The sequence below is a fragment of the Callorhinus ursinus genome, unplaced genomic scaffold (assembly GCF_003265705.2).
Source record: "Callorhinus ursinus isolate GAN/ISIS: 27379988/994484 unplaced genomic scaffold, GSC_fseal_2.0 scaffold57, whole genome shotgun sequence".
Taxonomy (NCBI): Eukaryota; Metazoa; Chordata; class Mammalia; order Carnivora; family Otariidae; genus Callorhinus; species Callorhinus ursinus.
Genome location: NW_027397119.1, coordinates 4,431,776 through 4,448,365, shown reverse-complemented (window position 1 = coordinate 4,448,365; position 16,590 = coordinate 4,431,776). Strand labels below are relative to the sequence as shown.

The 16,590-nt window shown below is 45.8% G+C and overlaps 1 long non-coding RNA gene across 6 annotated transcripts in view; it reads left to right on the top strand.

Annotated features, from left to right (window-relative positions):
• The first annotated feature begins 697 nt into the window (after positions 1 to 697).
• The window catches only part of LOC112811199 (uncharacterized), a 54,918-nt gene continuing 39,025 nt past the window's right edge, over positions 698 to 16,590 (top strand). For 4 of the 6 annotated variants that reach the window (XR_012375837.1, XR_012375838.1, XR_003205009.1 and 1 more), the window contains exon 1: positions 3,058 to 3,135. This is a non-coding gene — a long non-coding RNA (uncharacterized lncRNA). Of the gene's footprint in view, positions 778 to 3,057; positions 3,136 to 16,590 lie in introns of those variants that run through there. The other 2 variants (XR_012375840.1, XR_012375839.1) reach the window with 1 other exon arrangement.

The following is a 16,590-nucleotide window of genomic DNA, read 5'->3' as shown; positions in this document are numbered from 1 at the left end:
TGATTCCCCAATTAAGGCGAGTAATCAAGTAGCAATAGTATGAGTGAAGTAAGGGCTAGAACCCAGGACCGAGAGAGACAGAGACAGAGACAGAGAGGGGAGGAGAGGAAGAGGCTGGGCCAGACAGAGGGTCGCAAAGCGGGAGAAGGCAGTGCCAGGGGAATTTGGGAAGTTTAAGGAGGATCTTGAGGCAGCAATGACGGGATATACAAAAGCATAATGGCAAAGAAGCACAGTAGGTTCTAGGAGCTGCAGGGAACTTAAGAGTGTAGGATGAGGAGGAGGGAAAAGAATGAAAACAAAGACAAGGCTAAAGTGGCAGGCAGAGGCTCATCAGGAAGCAGGGCCGCTCTGTACGGTTGTCCAGGTTGTGTGCCATACTAAGAGGGAGGACTCACCCGTGTTCCACCCACCAAACTGCGTGCCTAGGTCATGCCTAGAGGCGGTGACTTTCTCTCATTCGTACAAAGGCACTATAGGAACTAAGGTGACTGAAGAGCTGTGTGGGCTAGCTAAGATTTAAGATTTTTATCCTGAAGCTGAAGAGAGGCTACTTGTATTAGTCAAGGTTCTCCAGAGAAACAGAATCAATAGGATATATATATGAGAGAGACAGAGATGGAGAAAGAGATTTATTTTAAGGAATTGTTTCATGCTATTGGAAATGCTGACAAGTCCAAAATCTGCAGGATGGCCGGACATGCTGAAGACCCAGAGAAGATTGCAGTTCGAGTCCAAAGGCACTCTGCTCACAGAATTCCTTCCTCATCAGAGGAGGTCAGTCTTTTTTCTATTAAGGCCTCCAACTGATTGGATGAGGCCCACCCATATCTTGGAGGATAATCTGTTTTACTCCGTGTCTACTGTTCCTTTAAATGTTAATCTCATTTAAAAATACCCTCACAGAGGGGCGCCAGGCTGGCTCAGTGGTGAAGTGTGCAACTCTTGATCTCGGCCTTGTGAGTTTGAACTCCATGTTGGGTGAAGAGACTACTTAAAAATAAAACCTTAAAAAAATTAAAATACCTTCACAGAAACATCTAGAATAATATTTGTCCAAATATCTGGGTACCACAGGCCTAGCCAAGTTGACACGTAAAAATCACACTACTGAAAACTGTCAATCCAGAACCTAGGCGGACTCACTTTTAGATCACTTTGAGGAATGAGCAAATGGAGTGGGGAGAGTTTAGAAACAGAGCTATTTAGGAGGTAGACCTTGCTTGACTTCACAGTTGACTGACTAAAGACATGGCAAGGAGGAATGGAGAAGAGTCGAGGGGTTCCCAGGTTTCTAGCTTGAGGGTTCAGCGTAAGATGTGTTCACCTGAGGACACTGAAGGTAATGTCCAGTGAGCAGCCTGGCGGGGGGGGTGGGGGGGCTCTAAAGCACAAGGAAGGTTGGAGAAAGAGGCTTGGGAGCCACTAGAGAGCTGCAGCTCTGGGAGTGGGTGAAATCACCCAGGAAGGGTATGTAAATGAGAAAAGGATGGGGGGTTGGGGGAGGGATGGTGGAATTCTGGGAACATTTAAGGGTTAGACAGAGGGTAAAGTGCCTTTGAAGGTAAGCATTATCATATTACTCATGCAATGGGACAGCTTGTTGAAACATTGATTTGTATTCCTTCTCCCTTCCCATTCACCCCTCCCTTTTCTCTGGGAGGAAAGCAGGAGCTCCCTGAAGGCCTTAGCCCCAAGGCTCCTGAGACAATGACAGGGGTCCTGAGGTTCAAGGGCAGAGAAGTGGCTTTTGGAGGCCAGGAAAAAGAAGTGTGACGACCTGGGAATGTGAAGGAAAATAGTGTGTGTCCTGAGCAGCCAGAACCCTGAACACTAGTTCATGCAGTGCCATGGGGTGGTAGTGAGACCTCAGCAGTGCTGGGAGGTGGGATGCCCAGGCCCAAGTTTCTAACCTCAACATATCCGTGCACCACACACACATATGCAGGAAGCAGGAGTCCAGGCTACAAGAGACCCCTGGGGGCTAGAGCAGCTAGATACCAGCCCTTACCCTGCTCTCTGGTGCTCCCCTAAACCTTCAGGATATGCTTGAGAAAATAGCAGTTTTTGCCATTCCAGTAGGCCCAGAACAGAATCAAATTGATTTATGAACCTTGCCTTGGCATGTGTGGTGGGAGCGGGGGAGACGCACAGAAGCGCATGGTGGAGACTATGGCAAATTCCAACACTGAGGCTGGCTCCAGGCAGCTGGCACTGCAAATGTCACAAGAAAGGGGCTTCTATTTTAAAGACAAAAGCTGGAAATCCAAATGTTTATGTGAAATCTTCTGATATGTACGCATTTGATTCCTTTATTAAAAATGCAAAAGGAGTCAAGCAAAATGCATCTGCCCTTCTTAGGCTATAGCTTGAGTTGCTGCCACACGGCTCTGAGCACAGAGCCTAGGACTGGTTTGAGCGGGGTCTGAAGAAGCCAGGGCTGGGGAAGCAGGTGTTCTGGAAGCAGAAACCAGAGCCCTCGCAGGGAACTGACTAGCTCAGACTGTGGAAGGAGGGAGAGGGGTGCTCATTGGGAGAGACCACCAAGCGCCCAACAGGTTTCTGTCCTTCTCACTTTCTTCTCCATCAGATGGTTAGTCCTGGGAAATGGCGGGGGGTGGGGGTGGGGTTCTTGGGAAGAGCTTTCTGAGTCCTTGCCAGAGGGGAGAAGGGGGAAAAGCTGGGAACTCCATAGTTTAGCTTCTGAAAGCCTCATGGCGGCTGGGCAGCTGCCTCTGAGCTGGGAACAGCACTCCCCCACACACTGCAGGGAGGGGGGCACCCCAGAGCTCTCCCTGCCCATGGTCCTGCTGACTCAGGTGTCCTCAGGCCCTTGGGCCTAGCAGAGTATGAGGCTCACCTTGCCCACCCTCCCCTCCTCATCCCCCTCCCTCCATGGGCTGGGTGAAGAGAATGAGTCGGTTCTCAGTGGCCCAGACAGTGCCCTGTCGATGCCCTCAGCAAGAAGTATTTTGGAAACCCCAGAATGACTCGGAGCCTGAGGCCCTGTTTCCTCTCCTGACCGCATCCTGCAGCTCGCAGCTGGGGGCAGGGGCAGGAAGGGGGCACTGCCCGTTGGCATCTGGCTCTGTGGGCCAGAACCCTCTGGACGGGGCGCAGGCTGGCTGCAGGCAGGTGAGTAGCTACGGGAAATGCATATGACCACCTTAGGGGGCCAAGCCAGGGGGTTTCACTCAACTCCTTCAAGGAAAGAGCAACTGGGACCAAGACATTGAGTTTAGAGAGTGGCTTGGAATGCAGGGCAGACTCATCAGTGGGGCTCAGACTCCTGAGCTGCATGAGATGGAAAAGGAGCCCACTTCCCCAAGACACACCAGCATCCTCCAAGCCAGCAATTCTCAGCTGGTTTCTGAATGCCACCAGAGCCTCGCCACAGTGCTTAGAGTCCTGCCCCTTACCCTCCCTCCCTTCTCTCTCTTGCCTCTCATTTTTCCTTCACCTCCTCTCATTCTTCCCACCCCTTCCTCTCCACCTCCTCCATCCTAGCCACCAGGGTTCCCTAGGATTCCAGGGCCCACGGGACTGTGTCTGAGCACCTCCTGTCCAGAGCACTGGCCCCTGAGACGCCATCCTCCCCTCTTCCCCTACTGCCCAAGCCTCAGTTGTAGCTTGCTCTCCCTGGTGGGACCACCAGGGGGCGAGAGTTGACCGCTCTTGGATCTGGACCGATGATGTTCTCAGGTCTTTCTTCCCTGTGCCTTGGAGGAAAAAAATCCTGAGAGTGAAAGTGATGGAAGATGGAGTGGAGTTGTCCTAGGCTCTAATCTAGCCTGAGACTTCCTTGCTTCCTATAGCTCTGCTGGTGGAAGACGTGGACCGTTCCTCTCCCGAGTGCGGAACCGGCCCTTCCTCACTGCAAGGCCCCAGCCCCAGCCTCCCTTCCCTCACTCTGGGATCACTGCCCGGCATGCCCTCAGGCCCTGGTCTCCAGCCATCCTCTCTTCTGTTTCTAGAGACCCACAGAATTTGAAACTTTAAAAACATTTTTTTTGAAGATCATTTATTTGAGAGAGAGAACAAGAGAGCTAGTGGGGGGAGGGGAAGGGGCAGAAGGAGAGGGAGAAGCAGACTCCCCACCAAGCAGGGAGCCAAATGCGGGGCTCGATCCCAGGACCCTAGAATCATGACCTGAGCCAAAGGCAGCTGCTTAACCAACTAAGCCACCCAGGTACGCCAAGAATTTTGAAACTTTAAGAAAAGATAGTGAATTATGTTAAAAGCAATACAACTACAAAGATAAAAAGCTACATACCAGAGCAGAGAAAGCAGTGGTTGTTGTGGGGCTTTCAAATATGGCAGAGACCAGCCCCTCGACAGATAGGACATGTGGGTCCTGAGGGCGCCTCTACTCCCAGCTCTCCTCCCCCCGCCCTTCCAGTGCCCACAAAGAAAGCCCCTATCTGCTTGAAGTCAGATCGCACGTAGTGAGACTTCGTCAGCCTGGTCTCCGCAGCATTTCTGCACTGGCAGGCTTATGCATGGTGGAGAAGTCCCAGGCCCCTGGGAGCAGACCCCTGGCCCCCAAGTCCCTGCCTGAGCTGCACCTCAAGTCAGGAGTTCCAGCAGCTAGCAGGGGCGGTGGTGGGAAAGGTGGAGGGCGAAGGTGGGGGTGTCTCCTGCTCTGATCAGCACTGGGTTATTAGAAATCCGATAACCCGTTGCTTTTCTCAAAGGCCTGGAGATAGAGGTGCCCTCCAAAGTAGCGCCTGACCTACTTGGGGCCTTTTTCTCACTTTACCTGGCAGGTGGTTATTGAGCAGCTCAGGGACAAAATTTAGGAGAGATGTAAAAAGTATGTGTTTTGGACTCAAGACAAATTAGCCTTGGGTTCTTCATCTGTAAAATGGGGATGGGGACCCCCTGGTGTGGCTGTGGGTTGGATAGTGAAATCATGTAAGCTGGTTTTTAGCATTATGTAATTATCGAGTAATCTCTCCACCCAAAGTGGGCCTCCAACTCATGGCCCTGAGATCAAGAGTCACATGTTCCACGGATTGAGCCAGCCAGGCGCCTGGGAAAGGTAGTGATTTTTATTATTTTTATTTATTTATTTTTTTAATTTTATTTATTTATTTGCCAGAGAGAGAGCACAAGTAGGCAGAGGGAGAAGCAGTTCTCCCTGCCGAGCGGGGAGCCCAGTGCGGGGCTCGATCCCAGGACCCTGGGTTCATGACCTGAGCCGAAGGCAGATGCTTAACTGACTGAGCTACCCAGTCGTCCTAGTAGCGATTTTTTTAAAAGATGTTTTTTTCCACATTCCGAATCTTAAAAGAAAAATAAGTTCTTCTTCCTTACACCCAACTCTCAGGAAAGAAAAAAAAAAAAACAAAAGAAGCTTCTGCATGATAATTATGACTTCAGTGGTCCAAACCTGTTTGCTGGTGACCAAGTTTCACTTCCTGTGGTTTAGCAGCTCAAAGCTTCAAAAGGCCACCCTCCTCCCGTGACCAGCCCTGGGCCTGGGGCCTTGGCATGGATTAACTAGAAACAAATTCATACCTCACACTTCTGTCTCCTCTTAAAATACTCAGTGTGATGAGAAAGGAAGAGGAAGGAGAATGGTTTACCTTGAGGTAGGATGCTCTTGAAATCAATTGAAATGGTCCATAAACCCAGCTGTGTGACCTCTTCACACCTCCCACCCCAAAGCTCTTGTCCCAACCCCCTCTGTGACTGGTCAGTGCATTTCCATCTATTTGTTTATAATTCATGCACTAAAGAGTTCTAGGCGCTTTGATAGCTCTGTGGGGGTGGGGCAGAGAGAGGGGGCTTAGTGGTTGGAGTCAGTTCTGTGGAAGAGCTGAAAGGCACCACGCACGGTCTGATGGAGGAGCTTGAAGCAAAGTTTAGCTGGGTGTTCGTGATGGGCAAAAGCCCCCTAAGCTGAAACCAGGGAGGAGAAGCCGCTGAGTTTGTCCAAGAAACTTCAAATATGTCTTGGATGCTGGAAAGTGGGTGATGTCTACTTTCTATCCTTGCCCATTGCTAAGAGCTGGGATTCCAGCAAGCACAACTAAGCAATTGAAAAGCAATCTCTGTACATGCAAATGCCAACAGTGATTACTTCTGGGGAGGGGGCTGGCCCAGGGACTGGGGGACGAAGGGGAGTTGAGTTTTATTTATCATTTCTGTGTGGACTTTTTGCTGCGAAAATGTATTCTTTATTCATATGCCATTTCTGCAATTTAAAATTAATGGTTAAAATTGATAGTCTAAAACTTGTTATTATGAATACTTTCCAAGATAAATAAAAAGAGAGAGTCTAGTATAATGAACTCTTATTGATCCATCACCTAGATTTAGTGATTTTCAACATTTCCCTTTATTTCCTTAGTTTATCTTTTCTTTAGCAAAATATTTTAAAGAAAGTCCGAGACGTGGCCATGCACCACTTCTAAATGTTTCAGAGCACATCTCTGAAAAAAAACTGGACACTTTTCTTACAGAATCATATGATCATTATCACAATAGCCCCTCAATATTGCCTAATACCAAGTCACATTCAAAGTTCCCCAGTTGTCCCAACACTGTCTTTTAAAGCTGGTCTGTGTTTATCTGGATCCAAGTAAGGTCTACACATTAAATTTGGCTTTTTTCTTGTGTGGGTCCCCTTTCCCCACCCCAGAAATTTTTTTTATCATGTCAGTGACTTGTTGAAATCAGGTCAGTTGTCTCATGAAATGACCTACATTCTGTGTTTTATCTGCTTGCCTCCTCGCGTGGTCATTGAACTTGCTCCTGACCCCTATATTTGTCACATTGTGTTTTCTCCCTTCTCACTGGGAACTGGTCCCTGAGACGATATGTGAGCATCTTGTAATGGTCCAGCTCTCACCTCGTGGCTTTAGTACCCACCAGTGATCTTTGCCTGAATCAATTATTTTCTTGGAGGTTGTGAAAGGTGATTTTCTGTTTCTATTTAAAATATTTTTTTTTCTTAAAAAGCAGTAAACTTCATATGGTGTGGGCAATCGCCTTCTTATTGACCTACCTTCCAAATTCAGGTTATGATATAAGAAAACCCCCAAAAGATGTCCCTGTTGATTGATTATATTTTAAAATAACTTCCCTGTTCTGAGCGGGCTCTGCTCAGGAGTCTTTCAAGACTTTAACTGCTGAGAGTCCCCAGACCCTGTATGTGTGGATCTCTCTTGGTACCAGACCACAGAGAAACAGATTCTTAAGTGTCAAAAAGTGTTTAAGTGGGCTGAGAAATGAATTTTACTTTCTGACTTGCTGTTGCTTGTTTTTCTTGCCTTGTTTGCGGTAGCGGATGGCACAGTTGATTGTTGCCTTTGCGTGTGTGTGGATCGTGTTGCCGTGATTGTTTGATTTTTAATGGATGGATTTGTGCTTCCAGCCTTTTGGTGGGTGCATTTTATAATATTTAAAATATTTTTTAAAAACAATACATGAGATAAGTCTCTGGAGAATAGATTGGGCCTGTAATCATGGGACTGTGGACCAGAGAGGTCCCCTCACCCCACCTCCCCCCCCAGCGCTGGGCCCTTGTCCGCAGCAGCCTGACCACCCTGACCACCCACTGCTGGTGTCTCAGCAGAGCTGCTGTGTGTGGAAGGCTGCCAGCCCCGCTCGTGTCAGGGAATGCTCTGGGCTCTGCAAGGCAGTCCCCGCCCTGAAAGACAGAATGACCAGGGTCTACTCACAGGCTTTCACGCCAGGGACACTGTGATCAACCAATTCTCTGGAAATCAACGATTACAAAAGTGATTTATTCGCACAGTACAGAATTCTTTGCATAATTTGCAGTTTCAAAAAAGAGGAAAAGAAAAATAACATTTTACTCAAAATTAAAGTTCTGCAAGGATTTTATTTCTTTTATGTGCATAAGCCTACACTTTCTGTCTTGTGTGTGTGTGTGGGATGGAAACTCAAGTCATCAGTGGTTGTTTTTCGGAGGAGCTGGGAATTTCTTTCATTTCTGTAGCCCCACGGCCTTGCTGACTAACTGACACATAGCAGATGCAAAATAAAAATGTGTTGAATCAATGAATTTGAGAATAGAAATCCAAAGCCAGGGTATAATTCAATTCCACTTGAGGAATAGTTTGTGCTGTTTATTTTACTCCCAACGATTATAGCAAACATTGAATGCTTACTATGTGTTATGTAGTTCTAAGCACTTCATATAGTAACGCATTTAACTCTTTCATGTGCCCACTGAAATAAAAAGCATTGTTTCCATTTTACACATGAAGATTTTGAAGCAGAAAGGGTTGAATACCTTACCCGGGTAACAAAGAAGGTGAGAAGCAGAGCTGGGACTTGAACCCAGAGGTGGCCCCAGCTTATGCACTGAAGTCCTATGTTAAACTGTTTTTCACAGTCAGTCCATTACGGTCTAAAATAATAATAAGTAATTACTGACATACACTTCAGTACATTAATGTGCTGTGCTACTTTTCAAAGTGCTTCCAAAATGCATTGTTTATGAGTCCACAGCACCTGCTCTTGAGGTGAGGGGAGTTCACTGTTTTGAAGGAGACAGACCATCAGAGGTGATAGAATCATGCAGGGCAGCGAAGGAGAAGAGCCTACAGGAGGGGGAACAGGTGGCAGGGAGTGTTGTTCGGTTTGGAACGGACATTCAAAATCAGTTCTGAGCTAGATGGGAAGGATGCTTGCTGCAGTGTATTTATCAAAGTGAAAGCTCCTGAGCAAGTTGAATGTCTAATAGTGAGGATCGGTTAACTACATTATGGTTTATCCACAGAGAGAGGGAAACCTTCAAAAGTGACCATTATGAAATCTATATAGTGGCCCAGAAAAATGTTTATAGTATATTCTGGGAGGTGGGGGGGGGGGACAGAACATCTCATGATCGCAGCAATGTAAAATGTGACCATGATAGAGAAGGGTTGGAAAGAGAATGTGCCAACATGAAAATTACTGCAATTAGGGTGGAGGGTCTGGAGTTACTTAACTCTTAACCATCTGAGGCGCCCGTTGGAGTTATTTAACTCTTAATATGACATTTTTCTCTCTTTATGGAATCAGAATTTAAAAATGAAACCTGAGAAGATTTGGGACAATAGGTTATAAAAGAGAGAGATAGAGAGAGAGAGAGAGAGAGAGAGAGAAAGAAAACACCCAAGACTTTGCTTAAAAAGATAGAAAGAATTCAGCAAGCTTTGTGTCCTCTACTATGCTGTGACTTTGTGTGCATAGGATCCAGTATGGGGACAACACAAGGCTTGTTTTAGGGTGGTTGGGGGCTGATGCGAAGAGACATATTGGATTAGAGAGATGCAAGCATGCACATCATGAAGACAGTCATTTTCAAAGCAGGGTGCGCGAGATTAATCACCCTGTGTCTAGCACGTCTCCCTGGGGCAAACCACAGCCTCCACCCAGACACTAGCAGCTGTTTTCTCAGATCTGTACTTCAGGCTTTGCTGCCCACCACAGCCAAGTCCCTCTGCTTTCACTGCCTAACTTGCCAGTTAGGACTACCCAGGCAATGTGGGGGGTGGGGTGGGGATTTGCACTGTTTCTCCCCATTTTGATCCCTTACCTCAACACACCTGCAAAGAGCCCCATTCATCCTCTCGTTCTGATGCCCAAGCTCTCCTTGGTGAGGGGACCCTGATTATATTAGTCTGGGTTCTCCAAAGAAACAGAACCAATAGAAGAGATAAATATATCTATTATATATAGATATCGATAGATTGTAGAGATTGTTATATGTATTATAATATATATACACACACACACACACACACATCTAAATCCATCCATCTCTCTATTTACAGAAATTTATTATAAGAAATTAGCCCACAGCATTACGGAGGCTGAGAAGTCCCAAGATCTGCAGTTGGCAGGCTGGAGACCCAGGAGAGAGTTGATGATGTAAATTCCAATCCCAGTCTGAGTCCAAAGGGACAGCTCAGACAGGTAGAAAGTGGATTCCCTCTTACACAGCCTTTTTGTTGTGTTCAGGCCTCCGATGGATTGGATGAGCCCCCTGCCTCCCACCTCCGGCCCCCCACCCTGCCACATTAGGGAGCTCAATCTTCTTTACTCAGGCTATCGATTCACATGTTAATCTCATGCACACCTATGGACACACTCAGAATAGCATTTGACCAAATGTCTGGGCACCGTGTGGCCCAGCAAGTTGACACAAAAAATTAACCATATATAACCATTGATCTTTTGAGAACAGAAGCAGGGTAATTCTATGCAGGGCCAATAAGGGTGGTCTTGACCTCAGCGTGCCATTTGGTTTAGTCCTGATGAGGGAGAAACAGGTTAAGGCAGGTGCTAGTAGTGTAGTGGAAATTGGAAGATGACTTGAGCTGTGGGCCAGGGTGCATGGGTTTTAAATTCTGCCATGTGTGTGTGACCCACACAAGTCAATAAAGCTCTTGGCACTTTGGCTCCTTCATCTGTAAAATAGAGAAAATAATACAAGTTCTTTAGGGAAGATACTTGCACAAGTTATGGAAACTCTCCAAGACTCAACTCTTTAACCTCTAGAACAGGGACAATAAATTCTATACCTCATAAAATTGTTGTGAGGATTAATAAGATAATATATATAAAACCTTTAGCTCGGTGCCTCTCATATACTAAGTGCTCAATAAATATTAGCTATCATTTTAACATCTACTTCAGAGGGATGTTGTAATCATCTATTATATATAAAAAGTCTTTGGAATCATAGAATAAGATGGCAATCTCGTGTTCTTTTAAAGTTGGGCAGACACCAAACTGACAAATATTTTTAAAAATAATAATCCTGGTGGTGTCTGTTAAGGGTGTGGTGAATGGGCACTCGCATACACCTCTAGAGAGAATACAAATTTTCCAACAATTTGGCACAATGTACCAAAAGTCTTAAACTGTTTATAATCTTTGATGAATACTGATTTTCACTTCTAGGAATTTGTCCTAAAAAATGAATTAGAAAAGGTTACAAAAATCTTTGTACAAGGATGTTCATCATAGAATTATTTATACGGGTGAAAAATTGAAACAAGATTAGGGACTTGGGGCTGCCTGGCTGGCTCAGCCGGAAGAGCATGCAATTCTTGGTCTTGGGGTCATGAGTTTGCATCTCATGTTGGGTGTAGAGATTACTTTAAAAAATAAATAAGCTTAAAAAAAAGATTAGGAGCTTGGTTACACAAATGAGATTATATTTAATATAATGATGTAACCTTAAAAACATGTTTTAGAAAAATATCTAATGATATAATAAAATATGGCATATTGCTAAGTGAAGAAAGCAGGCTACAAAATAATGTATATAGGGGTCCCTGGCTGGCTCAGTTGGTAGAGCATGCGACTCTTGATCTTAGGTCATGAGTTCAAGCCCCATGTTGGGTGTAGAGCCTACTTAATCAAAAAAAAAAAAAAATGAGGGGCGCCTGGGTGGTTCAGTCGTTAAGCGTCTGCCTTCGGCTCAGGTCATGATCCCAGGGTCCTGGGATCGAGCCCCGCATCAGGCTCTCTGCTCCGCGGGAAGCCTGCTTCTCCCTCTCCCACTCCTCCTGCTGTGTTCCCTCTCTCACTATCTCTCTCTCTGTCAAATAAATAAAATCTTTAAAAAAAAAACGAGTGCCAAAATAATGTATATAATATACATTTAACATATAGTTACTGAGTGCCAATTTTGTGCCAGGCATTGGGTATACACTCGGGAACACAACAGACCCAGTCTATGGTCTCATGTAGATTCTCCCCAATTTAATTGAAAGAAAAATGTACACGTGTGTATTATTGTATACATAGAAAAATAATCTAAGGCATCTTTTCATGGTGAAATGATGGGTGTTTTTCATATTTTCCTTTGTATTTTCCTGTAATTTCCACTTTTTATTAATAAAGAACTGGTGTTGCTTTAATAATTAGAAGAAAACTCTTAAAAATTAAAAAAATTTTGATTAACATAACAATTAAAAATTTTTTTTATTTGAGTATAGTTGACACACAATGTGACATTAGTTTCAGGTGTGCAGCATAGTGATTCAACAACTCTACGTTATGCTGTGCCCCCCACAAGGGTAGCTGCCCTCTGTCACCACACAACCAAGTACAATATCATTGACCAGATTCCCTGGGCTGTACGTTTTATTCACATGACTTATTCGCTTATTCTTCCCATAACTGGAAGCCTGGATCTCTCACTCCCCTTCACCCATTTTGCCCATCCCCCCCTTCCCTCATGCAACCACCAGTTTGTTCTCTGTATTTCTAGGTCTGAGTCTGCTTTTTATCTGTTTATTCATTTGTCTTGTTTTTTTAGATTCCACATGTAAGTGAGATTATATGGTATGTGTCTTGGAAATTCTTAAAAATTCTTAAAATTCTTAAAATTTTTAAGAGAGAGGCTGGGTCAAGGAGTTGCCGAGTGTGAGCTGGGTTCCGAACGGAGAGGGTGCCTCTTTGGGTGTCGCGGGGGAAGAGAGGGCAGGAGGGTTCGACAAAGGTTTGAGCGGCAATGTTTGCTTCCCTGTGACCTTGACCAAGCCTCTTTACTTGTCAGTTTCGTCGTCAGTAAAATGAAGCCAATCATTCCTGCCTGCTGCAGGGTCATGAGAATTGATGAAATCATGTGTTTGTGCTTTTTAAACATTTGTGGTGTGTTGCACAGACGTAAGTGGTGTTATTATTACCTGAAACAGGTGACTTCCCATCTCTGATCCCCAGTGTCCTCTTCTTAGAATGGACAAAATGGGTTTCCAGCTCTATAGCACTGTGACGCAGTAAATGTGAATCCCAGGCAGGGTCTGCTTTCTTTTTTTTTTTTTTAAGATTTTATTTATTTAATTGACAGAGAGAGAGACAGAGAGAGAGGGAACACAAGCAGGGGGAGTGGGGGAGGGAGAAGCAGACTCCCCGCGGAGCAGGGAGCCCGATGCGGGGCTCGATCCCAGGACCCTGGGATCATGACCTGAGCCGGAGGCAGTCGCTTAACCAACTGAGCCACCCAGGCGCCCCAGTGTCTGCTTTCATGGAAGATGTCATTACATACTTCTTGACTTTGGTGATCATGAAGGGGAAGAGCGGTTGCACATCTTTGCTTCCTCTTTTCCTCTCACTTTCCAAGCATTCCCTGGTCTGTTGGCTAGGGGTCTTTCTGTCATTTGCCCCATTCACCTGAGGCTGGGGGGCTTGGTGCAGGACAGGGAGTGGTAAGAAGCTTGCTGTGGGTCACCCAGCCCTGGTAAGGGAGGGATTTAGACTTGATAAGATCTACCACATGGGAAGCCCTCACAAGTGTCCAGTGTCCTCATTTTACCCTCAGAGTGACACAGGGGCTGAGTCCTATCACCGAGTGCAGCTTTGCCAGCTCTGTCATTCTTCTGAACTCCTCAGATCACTCATCACCTCGGGGGGGGGCCCTGGGTTCCCACACTGTGCCCTGAGAAAGAACCCCGAGGATCAAGGGACATGAGAAAAAAAGCCCAGAATTAGTCACAAGAATGAAGTCAGAATCACACATGGCAAATGTGCCCAGCCTTTGACCAGGTGCTGACCTTTTTTTTTTTAATCTATCTCTTTTTTTAAATTTGAGTATAGTTGATGCTGACCTTTTAAAACCCCAGAGCAGCTCCACCCTTCTCACCTCCACAGCGGAGGCCAGGGCGAGGGTGAGGGCAGGGGCGGGGGTGGTGACAGGAATGGGGGTGGGGGGTGGGCAGCAGGGCCTGGAACGAGATAATCCCAAGGTGGGGCTCCTGTGGTTTGTTTGTCTAAAACACCACAGCTTACAAAGTACTTTCAAGAACATGATTTCCTTTGATCTGCCAGGCAGCCCAGGCAGACATAATCATCTCCATCCTTCAGATGAAGAAAGTGAGGCTCACGCGGCAGAGAGACACCCCAGGACAGGCAGCTAGTTGTGGTGGCCGGAGGCAGGATGCAGGCCCATGTTAGTTAGCCCCAGTGCTTTGGCAGTTTCACAGCCCTTTGATAACTGCCCTTAAAAAAAAAAGTTATAAAATTTTCGAGAACAAAGAGATGGACGGGGGAAGGGATCTATAATCCCCTTACTCTGACACAATCACTGCTAACATTTATTGAATTTCCTCTAGACTTTCTCGTGTGCCCTTTTATCAAACATACCTAAAATGACATATCCTTCCTCCTACTCTTCACAATATATCATATCATTTCATATTATGGTGTGGTTCTGATGGTCATTCCTTCAACGGGCAGTGAATGAGTGCCTACTGCATGCCAGCCAGTGTGCCAGGCATTGGGTATACACTTGGGAACACAACAGACCCAGTCTATGGTCTCATGTAGATTCTCCCCAATTTAGTTGAAAGAAAAATGTACACGTGTGTATTATTGTATACATAGAAAAATAATCTAAGGTATCTTTTCATGGTGAAATGATGGGTTACAGCCCTGAATAAAGCAGACAAACTCCCTTCACTTACGGAGCCCATATTCTGATGGGAGAGACCGACAATGAACAAAGAAGTATGACAGATGGCATTTCCTTCCTTAGCACCAAGAGAAAATAAACATACGTGATGCTTAAAACTTGTGCTAAAGAGCAAAAGATAGTTTTTATCCACAGGACGTGGTGGCATGTAAGGTTTTGCTTTACCAGAACCCATCTAACAATTACTGAGCTTGAAGCGAGTGGGTGTTCAACACATGCAATTTTGTTACCTTCTTTTCTTTTATTGTCAACATTTTCCAATCTCTCCTTTCAGCAACATCTTAAAAATTTGCCTAACAACAGCCCATTGTATTAATGAGGGCATTATACCACCAGACATTCAAGTTGTTCCCTTTCAGGCGAAGTCTTTAAGAATGTTTTAGAACTTGGTGCATCAAATTTTTCTTACTTAGTATTATTGTCTCAGAAGAGAGTGGCAGACATGAAATCACAGGGTCACAGGGAAAGGACATTTTGGAGGGATGGGATATGAATATTTTTTAAAGCTCTGGGTATTGATTGACAAATTGCTTTCTAAAAGAATCTGACCTTTGAGCGCCTGGGTGGCTCAGTCGTTAAGCGTCTGCCTTCGGCTCAGGTCAGGATCTCAGGGTCCTGGGATCGAGCCCCGCGTGAGGCTCCCTGCTCCGTGGGAAGCCTGTTTCTCCCTCTCCCTCTCTGCCTGCCGCTCTGCCTGCTTGTGCGTACTCTCTCTCTCTCTGTCAAATAAATTAATAAAATCTTAAAAAAAAAAAAAAGAATCTGCCCTTTAACACTCCCGCTGGCAATATTTATGGGAGTGTTCATTTAACTCTTTCCTGAACCTGCGCCTCATCTTCCTCAGTGAAAACTGGAAGTTTCCTGGTCCTCTTTCGCTCTTGTGTGTGTATAAAAGAAAATTTCCAAGGGACGCAAGGCAGACTAATTCAGTGACCTACTGAAACAAAGGGAGGGAACTTTCTCTCCACGTCAGCCCATCAGCCGGAGTTCTGCAGCGGGAAGAAAATGCTGAGTTTCAATAAGTACTCCAGGAGGGCTATGGAGAAACCTGGGCATGGAGAAGCCTTCTTCCTGTCTGCATTCAGGGAGCTCAATGAGTCGGGAGTCGGGAGACGTATATTGGTGGGAGTGGAGGTGGCACCTCAGTCAGAACATCCAAGAGAAGTGCCTGGTCTGTAAGCTGAGGTTTCGCCATATCCCAACCCACAGGAGAGCTAGCTTCCCTATCCTGCAAGTCCGCCACATGACACAGAATAATTTCTTTTTTTTTTTTTAAGATTTATTTATTTAAGTGATCTCTACACCCAATGTGGGGCTCGAACCCACGACCCCAAGAACAAGAGTCACATGCTCCTTGGACTGAGCCAGCCAGGCACCCCGGCGAAAAATAATTTCTTGCCTCAGAGAGCAAGGGTGAGGATAGGAAGAGCCATGATACACTTGAACTCTTAAACCGCAAGAGTGTCTGAAACTTGTCCTACTGGCACCAAGGACCCCACAGACTGCAAGTCTTGCCTCTCTCTGGGTGTGTGGGAGGAAAGTGCTTAACCTTTCTTAACAGCCTCACCTACTAGGGACTGCTGACAGGTGAGGTCACGGTGGGGTGTGACATTCAATCCACTCTAATTCAACAGCCCCAAATGCTAAAGACAAATGCAGTGGTATTAGGTAGAGGGTTAAGCAACTTGAGAATGAATGCCCAGGATTCAGACCCAACCTAGCACTGAAGTGCTGATCTCAGTGGATGCTGCCCCCAGAGCCTGCAACTTTATGATTGGGCTGGTGGAGATCTGGGCCGGGAGGTGGTTCTCAAGGAGAATTACGTTCCTTTCCCTGCACTGACTGACATTCCTTTAGGCAAATCCTCTTAAATCAAAAGTATAAACACCGAATTCCCAAACCCTCAAAGGGTAAGTCAGAAAATGGATAGATGGTCTCAAAAAGGATAGGAAAAAATGCCCAGTACCTATTCAAAAAAATCACAGTGACTCATTTCCTCTTTGAAGTGACACCTGGCTGGCAGATGCCCTTACATCTTTTTTCCTCTGTAACCTTTAAAATGTGAAACGTCCTTTAAAATAAAGGATTTGTTCCCTTTCTGTACGATTACTGCTCCCGAAATGGTGCAGCTGTCTAGGTCCCTGACA